The 16703-nt window shown below is 34.5% G+C and overlaps 2 protein-coding genes across 2 annotated transcripts in view; both read right to left on the bottom strand.

Annotated features, from left to right (window-relative positions):
• Positions 1 to 4193, bottom strand: part of LOC309632157 (platelet glycoprotein 4-like) — a 61275-nt gene extending 57082 nt beyond the window's left edge. The window contains exon 1 of the mRNA XM_082399395.1: positions 4130 to 4193. The gene's annotated coding sequence lies outside the window, so the exon portion shown is untranslated. The remainder of the gene's footprint in view (positions 1 to 4129) is intronic.
• Positions 1 to 16703, bottom strand: part of LOC309632155 (platelet glycoprotein 4) — a 200930-nt gene that overhangs the window by 57082 nt on the left and 127145 nt on the right. The window lies entirely within an intron of this gene.

The following is a 16703-nucleotide window of genomic DNA, read 5'->3' as shown; positions in this document are numbered from 1 at the left end:
ATTAATAAGTTATAAAATTCTTTAGGTATATTGGGGTTTTTTCAAATGTCAGATCACTTAATTATGAAAAAGTAGAAATGGCCTGTGTAATCTCATTATGATTTATGCTTTTCATTTAAAAAGAATAAATTACAGGGATTTCAGGTAATTTAAGGAGATGATTCCCTTATAACTGTGACCTTTTTCTTTGTTGTATTAATAAAAAGTAGTATAAAGTCTAATTTAATAAATATTTTAATTAAGAATATGTATTTTCTTGTAGTTAAACTGCTTTGATACATTTTTCTCAGTCTTAATTCTCACAAATACACACACATACACACACCCTCCTCTGTGACAATTCAGAAATAGCCTACCAACACAGGAGTTCAGATGCTATTTTAAACAGCATATCTTAAATATATTGAAAGGATAGTTAAAGTACAATGAAAATATGAACACTATTAGAGATAGATATTTCAGAAAAAAATACATGTAAAATAGATGCCTAAGTTGACACTGGACTTACTTGGATCACTATTTAATCAGTAGCTTAATGCCATCCAAATCCTCTGTTTCTGGAGGGGAAAATGTCACACCCTCCCATGAGCAAACCAGAGAATCAAATTTACATTCTCAGAGACAGCTGTTAAGTGTTCAGTCCCATAGACAACAGTTCCTGAGTAGCTTAGCACACAAGACTCTGAAAACGTAGAGCTATGACATATTTTTATATTTCGAGCAAAATATTCTGCTTGAGCAATAAGGCAGAAAAATACTGTATCCATTTCTAACGTATGTTGGGGTTTCCATTTTTAAAAGATTATGCATGTGCAATATTTTGAAGGGATATTTTTTATGAGGGTATACCTTGCCTTATGTAAATCCACTAGAGCTCTAGACAAATTTAGTAGAATGAAAGCTAAAATTGTCCACATGCTAAAGGCACCTTAGGCACAGTGCTTTGGGAACTCTTTTTCCCTGAAAGACCACTTAGGGTTTGGAATCAGATGTTACCAGGCACTAGCTATATTGACTGGGGATTAGGAGTTAACTAACAATTTATTCTTATTTTCTTAATCAAAAAATGGAGAAAACTAAATCAGGGCATAACAATAAGAACTAACTAAGGCAAGTCGTGTGCAACACTTGACAGTGACCTGATTATGAGGCAACAAAATGCTTCCCTTCCCATCGGGCCCCTGCCCCTTTTCTCCCTTCTCTGCTCTGTTTCCTGGAGATTACATATCTTCATCAGACATACATTTGACCTATTTTTTTGTCCTGTCTCTGCATCTACTAGAATGTTGGCTTCGTGGGAGGGGAGACAGTTTTATCTGTTTAGTGCACTGCTGAATCCCCAGAGCACAGAGCAGGCTCATAGCTGGTAATCAGTTGAATGAATGAACACACACATGATTATCACAACCACAATAATATTTTGAAAGGAGTGAGAATGACCAGAAATTAAAGGTTATTATATTGCTAGTTTGTAACACAAATAGGCAGTGCTTTGAGGTGAAGGGCATCTGCTATGGAAGTGAATGGACCTAAGTGGAATTTGGAATTCTTCCCTTCCTACAGTGTGTGACTTGTTGCTAACTACCTTACCTCTCTTAGTCATAGTGGAAATAGCTCCCTCTCAGCATTGTTGTAAAGATCGAGAGTGGTAATATGAAGGACTTAGCGCAGACCCTGACATATAGTATTTGTTGAATAAATAATTGTTATGTGATCATTGGCAAATTTTTATTTTAGGAAATTCATTAAAGTAATATGGACAAGTAAAAAATATTGAAAATTATAGAGGGGTATAAAATGAGATGTCTCTTTCAACCACCAGTTCTATTCCTCAGAAGTGACCAATGTCAGGTGTGTCCTCATACCCTCCATTAATCTTAAGAATTTTAATCTTATATACATATGTATGCGGACTAGTACACACACCGAATCATACTTTCTGCAACTTGCCTCTTTTAATATCAGGTGCCTTGGAGATATTCTCATGTCATGGATAGTGTTAACTCTCTCTTTTTCCATTATTGAAAAATAGTCCATAATAAATGTAGTATTCTCTTTCAAATGACCATGTTTAATGGAACTTTTGATTTTTCTAGTTCTCTGATCTTACAAAAATGATGCTAAAAATTCGTGTCTGTATAGTTTTGTTTATGTGCTTGGGCACTAGTAAACAGCAAAAGTGAAATATCTGGGTCAAAAATACGTACTTATTTTTTTGGTAGGAAGAGTTTTACCTAATTTCTGTTCCTACGTGTACACAGCAATGTGTGAAAATGCCTATTTCCATACATCACACACACTGGTTTATACTGAAATTTAAGTTTTTAACAAGTGCTTATTTTATTGGTAAATATTTAATTGACTGAAGTTTTAACCTATTAAGTATATTGGCATGTATATTTTAAAATATTTCTGAGAATATACTTGCTCATCTTTTTTTTTTTCTTGTGGGTTTGTTTGTCCTTTCCTTATTAACTAATAATGAAATAGCCGCTCTTCTTACATTTGACACTTGAAAATTTTTTTGACTATATTAAACTTTATTTTTATTGTATTTTTAAATTACTGAAAATTTCAATTTTTATGCCATTAACTTTCACTTTCAAGTATTGTGTCATGCTTTGAAAGGCTGTCTCCAAGAATATAAAAAATAACAGACAAACTTTCTTCTAGCATTTGTATGGTTTCAAAAACTCCTTTAGAACAGTATTTCTAAATAAGCTGATTCATGGACTTTATCACTTGTGAAGTAAAAGAGGAAGAGTAAAGTACGTTGAGTAATTGTAAATATTACAACATATTTGAGAAGCAGACGATGGATGCATAATAAGAGTTCTAGAAGAGGAATCACACAGCCCAAGTCCTGACCACAGCTCTTTTAATAATAATAGGTTTTGTGAACCGGGCAGCACACAGTCATCATATTCCTGATTTCCTTTCTTGTCAAAGAGAATAACTACAGAGGCTACCTACAGCCTCAAGCTGAAGATCAAATCATATGGTAGATTTAAATTTAAAATGTAAAGATGTATGCAGGTTTTATATAGTAGATAAAAATGTTTGATTCATTTTATTTTTGCAGTCTAGCAAATGAAAAGAATTTTAATATCATATGCTTTGCAATTCTAGATTGTATGGGCAATCAAAACCTATAAATTATGATGATGATAAGGTAACAGAATTAACATGTACTGGGGGCTTTCTGTCTGCCAGTTGTTGAAATAAGTGTTTCACATAGGTTATCTCGTTGACCCACCACACCACCTTACTATGTTCTTTAGACAACTAGTTGAGGTCACACAGCTAACGTGTGCCAAAACAAGGATTAAAACCCTGATAGACTGACTGAAGAGCCTATACTCTTTCCCAAAAGAAAAAAATATACATAAATGAGTTCTTGATCAATTCCTAACTTTACATATTCTTTTTAAGACATTTGTATAAACTGAATAACAATTTTAAATAACCTTATGTTAGAAAATTATATCTAAATTCAACAAACAAGGAATGACAATGAACATATTCTGTATGTGGCAAATAATAGAATTATTTTGAGATTAAATAAAACAAAACTCATTCTAAAGACCTGTAACACATACACTGTAAAGTACCTCAAAACATTAGTTACCAGTGCAAAACAATGAGGTAAAATTCATCTTATCACTTTAATCCTTGGGATAACTAATCATGGAGATTTACACACACATATTTGTGCACATGCCTAACACACATGCTGTGTTTGTGTATATATATACATAAACAAACATCTATTTTTTCAATCACTGCCTTGTTCATTTACAGAAGTATTAAACCAATGGCAGGTTCTATCTGCTTTATATGGTGAGGAGGGGCTTCACATGCAGGAATAAAAATAAATATAAATATACACATACATAGTTTACAAAGAGAATATTAAACGCACAGGACATAACAGCAATGCCAGTGAAAGCTAGAGAGATTAAAACTGAGGTTTTTATATCACTTTTAAAAGAAAATTTCAAGGACATCATTAAAGATAAAATGCAGAATATCAAGGTCATTAAAGTTTAGACTTAAGCCATGTTGTCTAATTAACGAAAGCACAGGATGAAAGTAAACCTACTGCATCAAAGATATAAAATAAACTTACACATATGTTTTATAGAAGCCGTGGTAGGAACTGTGTGTAGAAGACAGGTTAAATTGAGAGCACCTCTGTATACGTGGATAGTTCTCATGTGAGCAGGGCTAGATCAATATGTAAATGTCAAAGGCCTCCTAATAATCTTGGCAGACCTAATTTTTACTTGACTTGTTTGCAAAGCTGACTCAACCCTCTAAGGAGAGGGGAAAAAAATCATTTTTATGTTCTTATCTATATGCACTGTATATATGTATATACACGTATATATATATATATACACGCACTCACATATGCACGTGTGTGCACGCACACGTATGTTTATGTGTATGTGTGCATCTTGTACTTCCCTTTGTTTATCTGCTTCAAAATTTTATATGTAACAGGAAATTTTTGTCATGACTGAGAAGTTAAGGTTCGGGTAGTTTAGGGACCCACACAAATAATCTATTTGCATTTGGAGATTGACTGCTGCCAGCTGAAGTTAAGGGTTGTCCCCATTTATTTCCATCCAAGCACTTTCTTAGGAGTAAAGAGGCTTCTTTTTTGAGCTAACATATATCTTCTTTATCTTCCCTATATTGTACCCATTTATCTGGATCTCTTGAACTATATAAAATATGCATAATCCCTCTATCACTTGGCAGCCCTATTGAAAAGAAGTACTAAACATTTCTTCGTGTTGGCTTTACCTAATTGGAATTCTGTAAGTTACTACCCCAAATATTTAATGGAAAAAACTGTGTTCCATTCTTACGTTTAGAAAATTGGATTAAAGGAATATTGGTGTCTTGGAACATATATCGTGTTTATATGTTTAGTGACTCTCCAAGAGGGCTATTTAGTTTGCCATATTTCCCAAATATTTCCCCAGAGGACCAAATTTTCCCATATAGTATGTATTATTATATCCCAAAATTAGTGTTCTAAGGGATACCATTTAGTTAACATTACTACAGGATATCTTAATTCTCAAATACAAGGATCTTCAAGGTTTCCATATTATCAAACAGGTAGTATATAGGCTGTTGGTGGCTTCGAAGAGAACCCTAAAAATTTCCAGCTTTTGAGGGATCTTTCATTATTCAAAACTGGTTTTCTTTTCATGATAATATAACTTAACAACATCTCCATTGCTTGACGCACCAACAGTTGATTTCTTTCTCATAACACATGCCTCACACTTGAGAGCTGGTGGGGCTGTGCTCCACACGGTCCCCCAGGAAGTCAAGCTGATGGGAGCCCACCATCTCATCTGCACGTGGTCAGGTGCAGCAGCAGCTGATAAGAACCTGAATGCTCTGCAATGCTTCTGAGGAAGTATTTTGTGGCGCTTCCATCCATGGACAATCAGCCAGAACTTATTGCATAACTGCTCCTAATTGTAGGGGTCTGAGAGATGCAGGGGAGTGGACAAAATATTTGGGGCTACCACTGTATCTGCCACAGCTAATAACACTCCTTAACTTCTTTTTATGAGCAAAATTGCCATGGCGTTAACTGATTGATGTCTCCTGAACGTCATGATAGAGTAATCTAAATATTGTACAGTGGCGAATAGAGTTTGCCACAGAGTGACGATGTATTGAATGTAAAGGAAGAATAATCATTAGTAAGATATCCCACATGTAAGAGTAAGAGAAGAATTTCAGAATGTTATAGCAGGGAATTAAAGGAATGTTTAGCATTCACTTAAAAATGGTAGCTGTGTAGTCCAGGAATGTGTTATATGGTACAAAAAGTTAATAAAACAATGCAGTTACTACCATGATCAGATGATTAAGGTTAGCATGCCAGTGAAAGCCACAGAAGAGGGAAGGCAACTATTTCAAATACTGAGCACTTTATATGTACCGCTTTCTGCCCTAGGTGCTTTATATTCCTGCACAGATTAAGGGTATTATAGTGATTTTTCTTAAACGACCAGGAAATAAATTGTGTGAAGCAAGCAACATAGCAACGTCCAACAGTACTTTTGAAAAATGCGCTTTGTATTCGTAAGTAATTATTCTTAAGTAAAAGGAATCCATGGTCATAAAACTTTGGGAAACACTCTACAGTAAATTTTACCTCCTGGAATCTGAAAAATAATATATGTGTATAACTGAATCAGTTTGCTGTACACATGAAACTAACACAACATTTTAAGTCAACCATAAGTCAATTAAAAAGAACTTTAAAAAATTTTTTTTCCTCTTGGAGATTTACAGCATATTAATCACTCTGAAAAGCCTCCCCAGAAGAAGTCAGTTTAATGTTGTTAAACCCAAATTTACCAAATTTTTTTTATCATAGAGCTAAAAAGAGTAAAGAAAAATTAACCTATCATACACTGCTGGGCCTGGTGTAGAACTGAAAGAAGTAGTAGCCATGGGGCTTCTTGTTTTCCTACGTGTCTTGCTGGGTATGCCAAGAAGGAAAGGCACTAACTGCTCGTTACATGAGCCTTTACTTGGGCTTATGTTTGCAGTGGTGAACCTGGAAGAATGATGTAATGTCTCACTCCTGCCCCCAAACCATAAGAGACCTTGCTTACTGCTTGCTCTCAAAGTGGTGGATCCCTGAAACTCAGTCTTCCTGAGCTGCAGTACCATCTCATGATGTGCACAGTATCCCTTTGACATTGTTGCATCTCCCCTGTGAGACTTGAGGTCCAGGGGAACTGACGTGTGCTTTTTACTGAACTGTAAGAAAGTCTTTTGCCAACATCCATGAACAATTTAGGCTAATTTATTAGCTTGTAAGTAGGGTAACTTCAAATCCAAGATATAACAGTACAACGTGGTAATAATAAACTTTCAGCTCTTTCCATAAATTGATTAATTTGAATAATCTTTCCAGGGCTACTAATTTTGCCAGAGGAGAAGTATGACTTACGAGATAATCAACTCACAGAAGCTATGATCTACCAAAGTTACAAGGTCTTAATTAACATTTGAGTGCTTACTCTTTTATTTGCTGTGGAAAGAACTTTATATGCATTAACTTGTTTAATCCTCAAAGCCACTCTATGATGGAGGTATCAGTACCTTCATTTTACAGATGAGGAAACTAAGACACGGAGGGGTTAATTATTTCATAAGGTCACACAGTAAGTGGTGGGCCTGGAATTCAAACCCCAGGCACCAGAACCAAATTTCTATCCATCACATTTAGAGAGAGGAGATATAGGAATTTTAAATTTATTCACAATAGAAACAAGAACAATTGTCACAAAAAAATAATAAAAACCCAATGAAAGAAGGATTTTTAAAAATATTAAAAACCTGAGTTTGCAAATGTCTACCCATAAAAAAAGCAAATCAAAATTTTATTGTCCAACAAGTGTAAAGAATACCTGAGAAGAGAGCAAGTGAGTTTTGAGCTAGAAGGGAGGGCCTCACAATTCGAGATACGGTTAATACTCCTTATTTAATCATTCAGATCGTATCAAGCAGAGCAGCCCCCGTTCACATGGTAACACGGGCCTCTAATCCCCAAAGTCCAGAGTTCATTGTTGGTGTGGCAAAGCAATTCAGTCAGTTGAAGAATATCTATTTTGTGTAGCTCCAGTTTTGCATAACATATACTTTACATAGTTGTGATAGGTTAGTATAATTGTAGTGTTATAGGAAACTCTCAGGTTAACCAAGCCACTCAAAATGATTACTCATGATACCAAGATTAAGCACCTTCAGCTACAGGGATCAACAAACTGTGGCACGTGGGTCAACTGTAGTCCACCCTCTGTTTTGTAAATTGATCTTCTTTGGAACACAGTCACACCCATTTGTTGGGTATCGTCTACGGCTGCTTTGTGCTGCAGTGACAGAGCTGAGTAGTGTCAACTGCTACAGAGGCCCTATGACCTGCAAAGCCTGCAATATTTCCTATCTGGTCCTTTACAGAAAAAGTTTGCTGATTTCTGTTTTAGTACCTTAAGCACATTTTCATCAATGGTAAATATCTTTGTTTTGTTTTTAATTTTTATTGGAGTATAGTTGGTTTACCATGTTGTGTTAGTTTCAGGTGTACAGCAAAGTGAATCAGTTATACACATACTACACACATCCACTCTGTTTTAGATTCTTTTCCCATATAGGCCAGTACAGAGAATTGAGTAGAGTTCCCTGTGCTATACAGTAGGTCCTTATTAGTTATCTAATTTTATATATAGTAGTGTTTATATGTTAATCCCAGTCTCCCAATTTATCCCTCCCACCCCTCTTAACTCCTGGTAACCATAAGTTTGTTTTCTTCATCTGTAACTCTATTTCTGTTTTGTAGATAAGTTCATTTGTACCCTTATTTTAGATTCCACATATTCACAAGATCATATGATATTTAAATACCTTATTCAGCATGTATATAAAAGTGAGTGAAACATGGAGCTTTAATGTTTCGAAGTGAACCCTACTATCAATCTACTCTGGACTTTGAGTGTTTTTGTTTGTATTTCTACAATGTGACAGTGAATTAAACTAGTTGACCATAAATGTTTATTCCGTTTAACGATGTCAGTGGTTAAAGCCAGACATCAATTTGCCCATTTCATAGTTACCTTTAGGGATTTTTTCCTTCCCCTAGGGATCCATGAATTTTCTCACTTAACTTTTCTCATAATAGACCTTACTAACTGTTCATGGCCTTTGGTCTACACAGATTTGGGCTATCTATTTCACTTTCTCAACCAGTTTAAGTCTTTCTCCACCAAATGATTTCAGGTAACTACTATCAAATAGATGTTGAAAGAAACTTATTTGCCATCTGTGCCTTATACTGCATGCACTATTTGTAACTTTTTGTTTATTTAGCAAGCCTGTTGAATATTTTCTTCACGTTTTGCATGCTAAATTGTTCTAAATAAACAGACACTTGTTTTTGATCCCAACATAAGAACTATAGAGTTGTGTAGAAAATTACCTTGAGATAATAGTGGCCTCCAAATACACTTTGAGGCACTCTCCCAGAGGTCTTAGAACAAAAAATCTCAGAGAACTTTAGATGGTCGAATACTATAATTTTAAAATCAATTTAAAATACACAGTGAGGGGCTTCCCTGGTGGCGCAGTGGTTAAGAATCCGCCTGCCAATGCAGGGGACAGGAATTCAAGCCCTGGTCTGGGAAGATCCCACATGCCGCGGAGCAACTGGGCCCGTGAGCCACAATTACTGAGCCTGCGCGTCTGGAGCCTGTGCTCCGCAACAAGAGAGGCCGCGATAGTGAGAGGCCCACGCACCGTGATGAAGAGTGGCCCCCGCTCGCCGCAACTAGAGAAAGCCCTCGCACAGAAACGAAGACCCAACACAGCCATAAATAAATAAATTAATTAATTTTAAAAAAAATTTAAAAATAAATAAATAAATAAAATAAAATACACAGTGAGACGTTAGCAGAGAGAGGTGGGGTAGGTTTACAAATGTAGGACAAGTTGCAAGCAGGGTGAAAGCCTCACTGTAGCTGAATCCTGAGGTACATGATTCAGGAGCAAGGGAGTCCAAATACAGAAGCTGCTTGGTGTCAAATGCTACCCTTGCTGTATTAGAGAGACACAGGGGCAAGTATAGCCACAGCTCTAGACAACTAGTAACCTGATGGACAGCATAGTTTTTGTTTCTGTTTTTTACTTCCTACTGACAGGGGACAAATGGGATATCTTTATGCCTCTTATAAATGTAATGTCTTACACATTGACTGACTCATGTATATTTGGTATTTCCACCCTTCTGTTTTCAGCAAATGATCTACTTTGTATCTAATGAGTCACACTAGCTTTTACACTTAGTTTCATCTGTCCTTGTTATTTGCTCTCTGATTAACAGAGCTGAGTACACTTTTTAAAAAATTGTATAATTGACACACAGTCATCTCTCCATATCCATGGGTTCCCCATCCACAGATTCAACCAAACTTGGAGTTCAGTCTGTGGTTGGTTGAATCTGGGGATGTGGATGGTAGACATGGAGGACCGATGGCCCTATGCCACTTTATATAAGGGACTTGAGCATCCCTGGATTTTGGTATCCGAGGAGGTCCTGGACCAATCCCCTGCAGATACCTAGGGATGACTGTATAACATTACCTTAGTTTCAGGTGTACAACATAATGATTCGATGTTTTTATACACTGTGAACTGATCACCACAATAAGTCTAGTGAACAACTATCACTGTAAATAGTTACAATTTATTTCTTGTTATAAAGACTCTTGAGATGTACTGTCTCAGTAGCTTTCAAATGTGCAATAGAGTATTACTAACTAAAGTCATCATGCTGTACAATACATGCCCAAGACTTACTTATTTTATAACTGGAGGTTTGTACTTTTTGATTCCCCTACTGACTTCACCTACCTCCACCCCTCGCCGCTGGCAACACCAATCTATTTTCTATATTTATGACCTTGTTTTTTTCTTTTATCTTTTGGATTCCGTATATAAATTAGATCATACTGTGTTTGTATTTCTCTGTTTGACTTATTTCATTTAGCATAATGCCCTCAAGATTCGTTCATGTTGTCACAAATGGCAAGATTTCACTTTTCATGGTTGAATAATATTCCATTGTATGTCAGCTTGTCTATCTATCTATCATAATTTCTCTATCCATCCATTTCTTAATCAACACTTAGGTTGTTTCCAGATCTTGGCTATTGTCAGTAATGCTGCTACAATATGGGGAATGTATCTATCTTTCAAAATTAGTGTTTTTGTTGTCTTCAAAAAATGCCCAGAAGTGGAATTGCTGGATCTTATGGCATTTTTATTTTTAATTTTTTGAGGAACCTCCAGCTGTTTTTCCACGGTGGATGTTCCAAATTACATTTCCAACAACAGTGCACAATGGTTTCCTTTTCTCCATATCCTAGCCAAAACTTGTTATTTCTTGTCTTTTTGATGACAGCCATTCTAACAGGTGTGTGGTGAGATCTCAATGTGGTTTTGATTTGCATTTTCCTGATGATTAGTGATGTTGAGCATCTTTGAATGTACCTATTAGGCCATTTGTATCTCTTCTTTTGAAAAATGTCTATTCAGATCTTCTGCCACTTTTTTAACCAGATTGTTTTTTTTTCTTTTCTTTTTCTTTCTTTCTTTTTTTTTGCTATTCAGTGTTATGAGTTTTTTATTCTTTACATATTTCACATATTAACCTGTTATCACATATATGATTTGCAAATATTTTCTCTTATTCCATAATTTGCCTTTTTATTTTATTGGCTTCCTTTGCTGTGCAGAAACTTTTGAGTTTGATGTAGTTCTATTTGTTTGTTTTTGCAGAAACTTTTGAGTTTGATGTAGTTCTATTTGTTTGTTTTTGCTTTTGTTGTAAAATTTGAAAAATTATCACCAAGATTGATGTCAAAGAGTTTACTGCATATCTTTTCTTCCAAGAGTTTTATGGTTTCAGGCCTAACATTCAAGTCTTTAATGCATGTTGAGTTCATTTTTGTGTATGGTGTAAGATAGTGGTCTAGTTTCATTCATTTGCATGTGGCTGTCCACGTTTTACAGCAACATTTGTTGAAGAGGCTGTTTTTTCCCAATTGTATATTCTGAGCTACTTTGTTGTAAATTAATTGATCATATATGCATAGGTTTATTGCTGCACTCTCTTATTCTGTTCCATTAATATGTGTCTGTTTTTATGCTAATAACATCCTGTTTTGCTTTCTATTACTTTGTAATATAGTTTGAAATCAGGGTGCATGATGCCTCCAGCTTTGCTCTTATTTCTCAAAATTGCTTTCGGTATTCAGGGTCTTTTATGGTTCAATAGAAATTTTAGGACAATTTGCTCTATTTCTGTGAAAAATACCATTGGAAGAATCTGTAATTTGCTTGGAGTAGTATGGACATTTTTACAATATTAATTCTTCCAACTCATGAGCATGGAAGTTCTTTCTTTGTGACTTCTTCAGTTTATTTCATCAGTGTCTCATATTTTTCAGTGTACAGGTCTTTCACCTCCTTGGTTAAATTATTCCTAGGTATTTGGTTCATCTGGATGGAATTGCAAATAGGATTGTTTTCTTAATTTCTCTTTCTAAGAGTTTGTTATTAGCATGTAGAAACACAACATTTTTGTATTTTGATTTTGTATCATGCAACTTTACTGAATTTATTTATTAGTTCCAACAGCTTTTTTAATAAAGTCTTTAGGGTTTTTATATATAATATCATGTCATCTACAAACAGTGACAGTTTTACTTCTTTGTTTCCAGCTTAGATATCTTTCATTTCTTTTTCTTGTCTGACTGCTATGGCCAGTGCTTCCAATACTATGTTGAATAAAAGTGGAGAGAGTAGACACCCTTGATCTTGGAGGAAATGCATTCAGCTTTTCACCATTGAGTATGATGATAGCTGTGGGTTTGTCATAAATGGCCTTTATTATATTGAGATACATTCCCTCTAACTTTGTTGAGAGTTTTTATCATAAATGGATGTTGAATTTTAAAATACTTTTATTGTATCTATTGAGATGATCACATGATTTTTTTATCTTTCATTTTGTTAATTTGCTGTCTAACATGGATTGATTTGCACATGTTGAACCATCCTTGTGTCCTTGGAATAAATTCCACTTGATCATGGTGTATGATCCTTTTAAAGTGTTGTTGAATTTGGTTTGCTAATATTTTGTTGAGATTTTTGCGTCTATGCTCACCAGGGATATTGGCCTGTAATTTTTTTTCCTGTGACTTCCTTGTCTAGTGTTGGTATCATGGTTTTACAGGCCTCATAAAATGAGTTTGGAGTGTTTCCTCCTCTTCTGTTTTTTGAAAGAGTTCGAGAAGCATTGGTTTCAATTCTCTTTGAATGTTTAGTGGAAAACACCAATGAAGTTGTCAGGTCCTGAACTTTTTTTTGGTGAGAGGTTTTAGATTACTGATTCAGTCTCTTTACAAGTAATTGATTTATTCAGTTTTTCTGTTTCTTCATGATTCAGTCTTGGTAGGTTGTACGTTTCCAGGAATTTATCCTTTTCTTCTAGGTTGTCAAATTTGTTGACGTGTACTTGTCAATGGTAGTCTCTTATGAACCTTGAACCTTTGTACTTCTATGGTATCAGTTCTAATGTTTTCTCTTTCTCTTGTGATTTTATTTATTTGAGTCCTCTTTTTTCTTGGTGCATGTAGCTAGAAGTTTGTCAATTTTATTTCTCTTTTCAAAGAATCAGGGCTTAGTTTCACTGATCTTTTCTACTGTCTTCTAGCCTCCATTTATTTCTGCTCTGTTTTAATTTCCTTCTTTCTGCAAACTTTGGACCTCATTTTTTTTTTTCTTTTTCTAGTTCCTTGAAGTGTGAAGGTAGGTTGTTTGAGATTTTTCTTGTTTCTTGAGGTGGGAATTTATCATTATGAACTCCCTCTTAAAACTGCTTTTGCTGCATCCAATAACTTGGTATTTTGTATTTCCATTCTCATTTGTCTCAAAATGTCTTTTGATTTCTCTTTTGTTTTACTTTCTGACCCATTGGTTGTTCAGTAGCACAGTAGCATGTTGTGGAATCAGCCCATATTTGTGAATTTTCCAGTTTTCTTCTTGAAATTGATTTCTAGGTTCAGAGCATCGTGGTTGTAAAAGTTGCTTGACATGATTTTCGTCTTTGTAAAGCTATTAAAACTTGTTTTGTGGTTTAACATATAATCTATTCTGGAGATCCATGTGCACTACAAAAGAGTGTGAATTCTGTTGCTTTGAGATGGAATGGTGTATATATATCTGTTAAGTCCAACGACCTAATTTATCATTTAAGGCCAAAGTTTCCCTATTGATTTTCTGCCTGGATGATATATCCATTGATATAACTGGGGCATTAAAGTCTTCTCCTAGTATTGTATTCCTATTTCTCCCTTTAGGTCTGTTAATATTTGCTTTATATATTTTGTGCTCCTATGTTAGGTACATAAATATGTACAAATGTTACATCCTTTTATTAGATTGACTCTGTTATCATTTTGCAATGCTCTCCTCTTTCTCTTATTACGGTCTCTGTTTAAAGTCTTTCTGTCTGATATAAGTATAGCTACCCCAGCTTTCTTTTGGTTTCCATTTCCATGAAATATAATTTTCTATCCCTTAACTTTCAGTGTGTATGCGTTCTTACATCTGAAGTGAGTCTTTTGTTGGCAGCAGATAGATGCATCTTTAAAAAAAAGTCCATTCAGCCAATCTTTGTCTTTTGATTGGAGAATTTAATCCATTTTCATTTAAAGTAGTTATTGATATATATGTTCTTATTACCATTTTGTAAATTGTTATTTGTCTGTTTTATAGTTTCTCTCTGTTCCTTTCTTCTCTTGTTCTCTTCCTTTTTGGTTTAATAACATTTTTTGTGGTGTGCTTAGATTCCTTTCTCTCTATCTTTTGTGCATCTATTACAGGTTTCTGCTTTGTGGTTCTCATGAATCTTATATATAACAACATTATAACATGCACATAAAGGCTTACATATAACAACGCATTTATAACAGTCTATTTTAGTTCATAACTACCTAAGTTTGAATACATTTTAAAGCTCTACATTTTTACTCTCCCACATGTTTTATGTTTTTGATGTCAGATTTACATGTTTTTATGTTGTAAATCCCTTAAGTAATTATTGTAGTTAGTTGTTTTTACTACTTTTGACTTTTAACCTTCATACCACCTTTAGTATATTTAGTTTTACCAGTGAGGCTTATATTTTCATATGTTTTCTTGTTACTAATTAGAACCCTTTTTTCATTTTATAAAAAACCCTTTAACATTTCTTGTAAGGCTGGTTTAGTGATAATTTATTCTTTTAGATTTTTTAGCATCTATTTTCTTTTTTTCTGATTTTTTACTTATTTTTTTATTGAAGTATAGTTGATTTACAATGTTTCAGGTGTACAGCAAAGTGATTTAATTATACACACGCACACACACACATATATTATTTTTCAGATGCTTTGCCATTATAGGTTATTATAAGATATTGAATATAGTTCCCTGTGCTATAAACTAGGACCTTGTTGTTTATTTTATATATAGTAGTGTGTATCTGTTAATCCCAAATTCCCAGTTATTCCTCCACCCTTTCCCTTTTGGTAATTATAAGTTTGTTTTCTATGTCTGAGAGTCTATTTCTCTTTTGTAAATAAGTTCATTTGTATCTTTTTTTAGATTCCCCATATAAGTAATATCGTATGACATTTGTCTTTGTCTCACTTACTTCTCTTAGTATGGTAATCTCTAGGCCCATCCATGTTCCTGCAAATAGAATTATTTCATTCTTTTTCTATGGCTGAGTAATATTCCATTTTATATATATATATATATATATATATATATATATATATATATATATATATATATATATATATATATATATTTCTGTAACATCTTACAGAAAAGTCCAAATGAACTTTTTGGCCAACACAATACATATACATATATACACACACACCCCATCTTCTTTATCCATTCATCTGGCAATGGACATTTAGGTTGCTTCCATGCCTTGGCTATTGTAAATAGTACTTCTATGAACATTGGAGTGCATATGTCTTTTCTAATTAGAGTTTTCATCTTTTCTTGATATATGTCCAAGAGTGGGAATGGTAACTCTATTTTTAGTTTTAAAAGCAACCTCCAGACAGCTTTTCCCTAGTGGCTGCACCAATGTACATTCCTACCAACAGTGTAGGATGGTTCCCTTTTCTCCACACCCTCTCCAACATTTATTATTTGTAGATTTTGATGATGGCCATTCTACCTGGTGTGAGGTGGTGCCTCATTGTAGTTTTGATTTGCATTTCTCCAATAATTAATGATGTTGAACATCTTTTCGTGTGCCTGTTGGTCATCTGTATGTCTTCTTTGGAGGAATGTCTATTTAGATCACCTGCCCATTTTTGATTGGGTTATTTGTCTTTTTGATGTTAAATTGTATAAGTTGTTTGTATATTTTGGAAATTAAGAGGTTGTCAGTTGCATCATTTGCATATTTTCTCCCAGTTTATAGGTTTTTTCTTTTTATTTATGGTTTCTTTTGCTGTGCAAAAGCTTTTAAGTTTAATTAGGTCCCATTTGTTTATTTTTGCTTTTGTTTCCACTACTCTAAGAGACAGATCCAAAAACATATTGCTGCAATTTATGTCAAAGCGTGTTGTGCCTATGTTTTCCTCTAGGCGCTTTATATTTTCCAGTCTTACATTTAGGTCTTTAATCCATTTTGAGTTTATTTTTGTATATGGTGTTAGAGAATGATCTAATTTCATTCTTTTACATGTAGCTGTTCAGTTTTCCCAGCACCACTTATTGAAGAGACTGTCTTTTCTCCATTGCATATTCTTGCCTCCGTTGTTGTAGATTATTTGACCATTTGGGGGCGGGTTTATTTCTTGGCTTCCTATCCTGTTCCATTGAGCTATGTGTCTGTTTTTGTGCCAGCACTACACTCTTTTGATTACTGTAGCTTCATATTACAGTGTGAAGTCAGGGCATGTGATTCCCCAGCTCCATTCTTCTTAAGATTGTTTTGACTATTTGGGGTCTTTGGGTTTTCCATACAAATTTCAAAATTTTTTGTTCCAGTTCTGTGAAAAAGGCCACTGGTAATTTGATAGGGATTG

The sequence above is a fragment of the Balaenoptera borealis genome (assembly GCF_965194805.1).
Source record: "Balaenoptera borealis genome assembly, chromosome: 7".
Taxonomy (NCBI): domain Eukaryota; kingdom Metazoa; phylum Chordata; class Mammalia; order Artiodactyla; family Balaenopteridae; genus Balaenoptera; species Balaenoptera borealis.
This window is presented reverse-complemented; position numbering and strand designations above follow the sequence as displayed.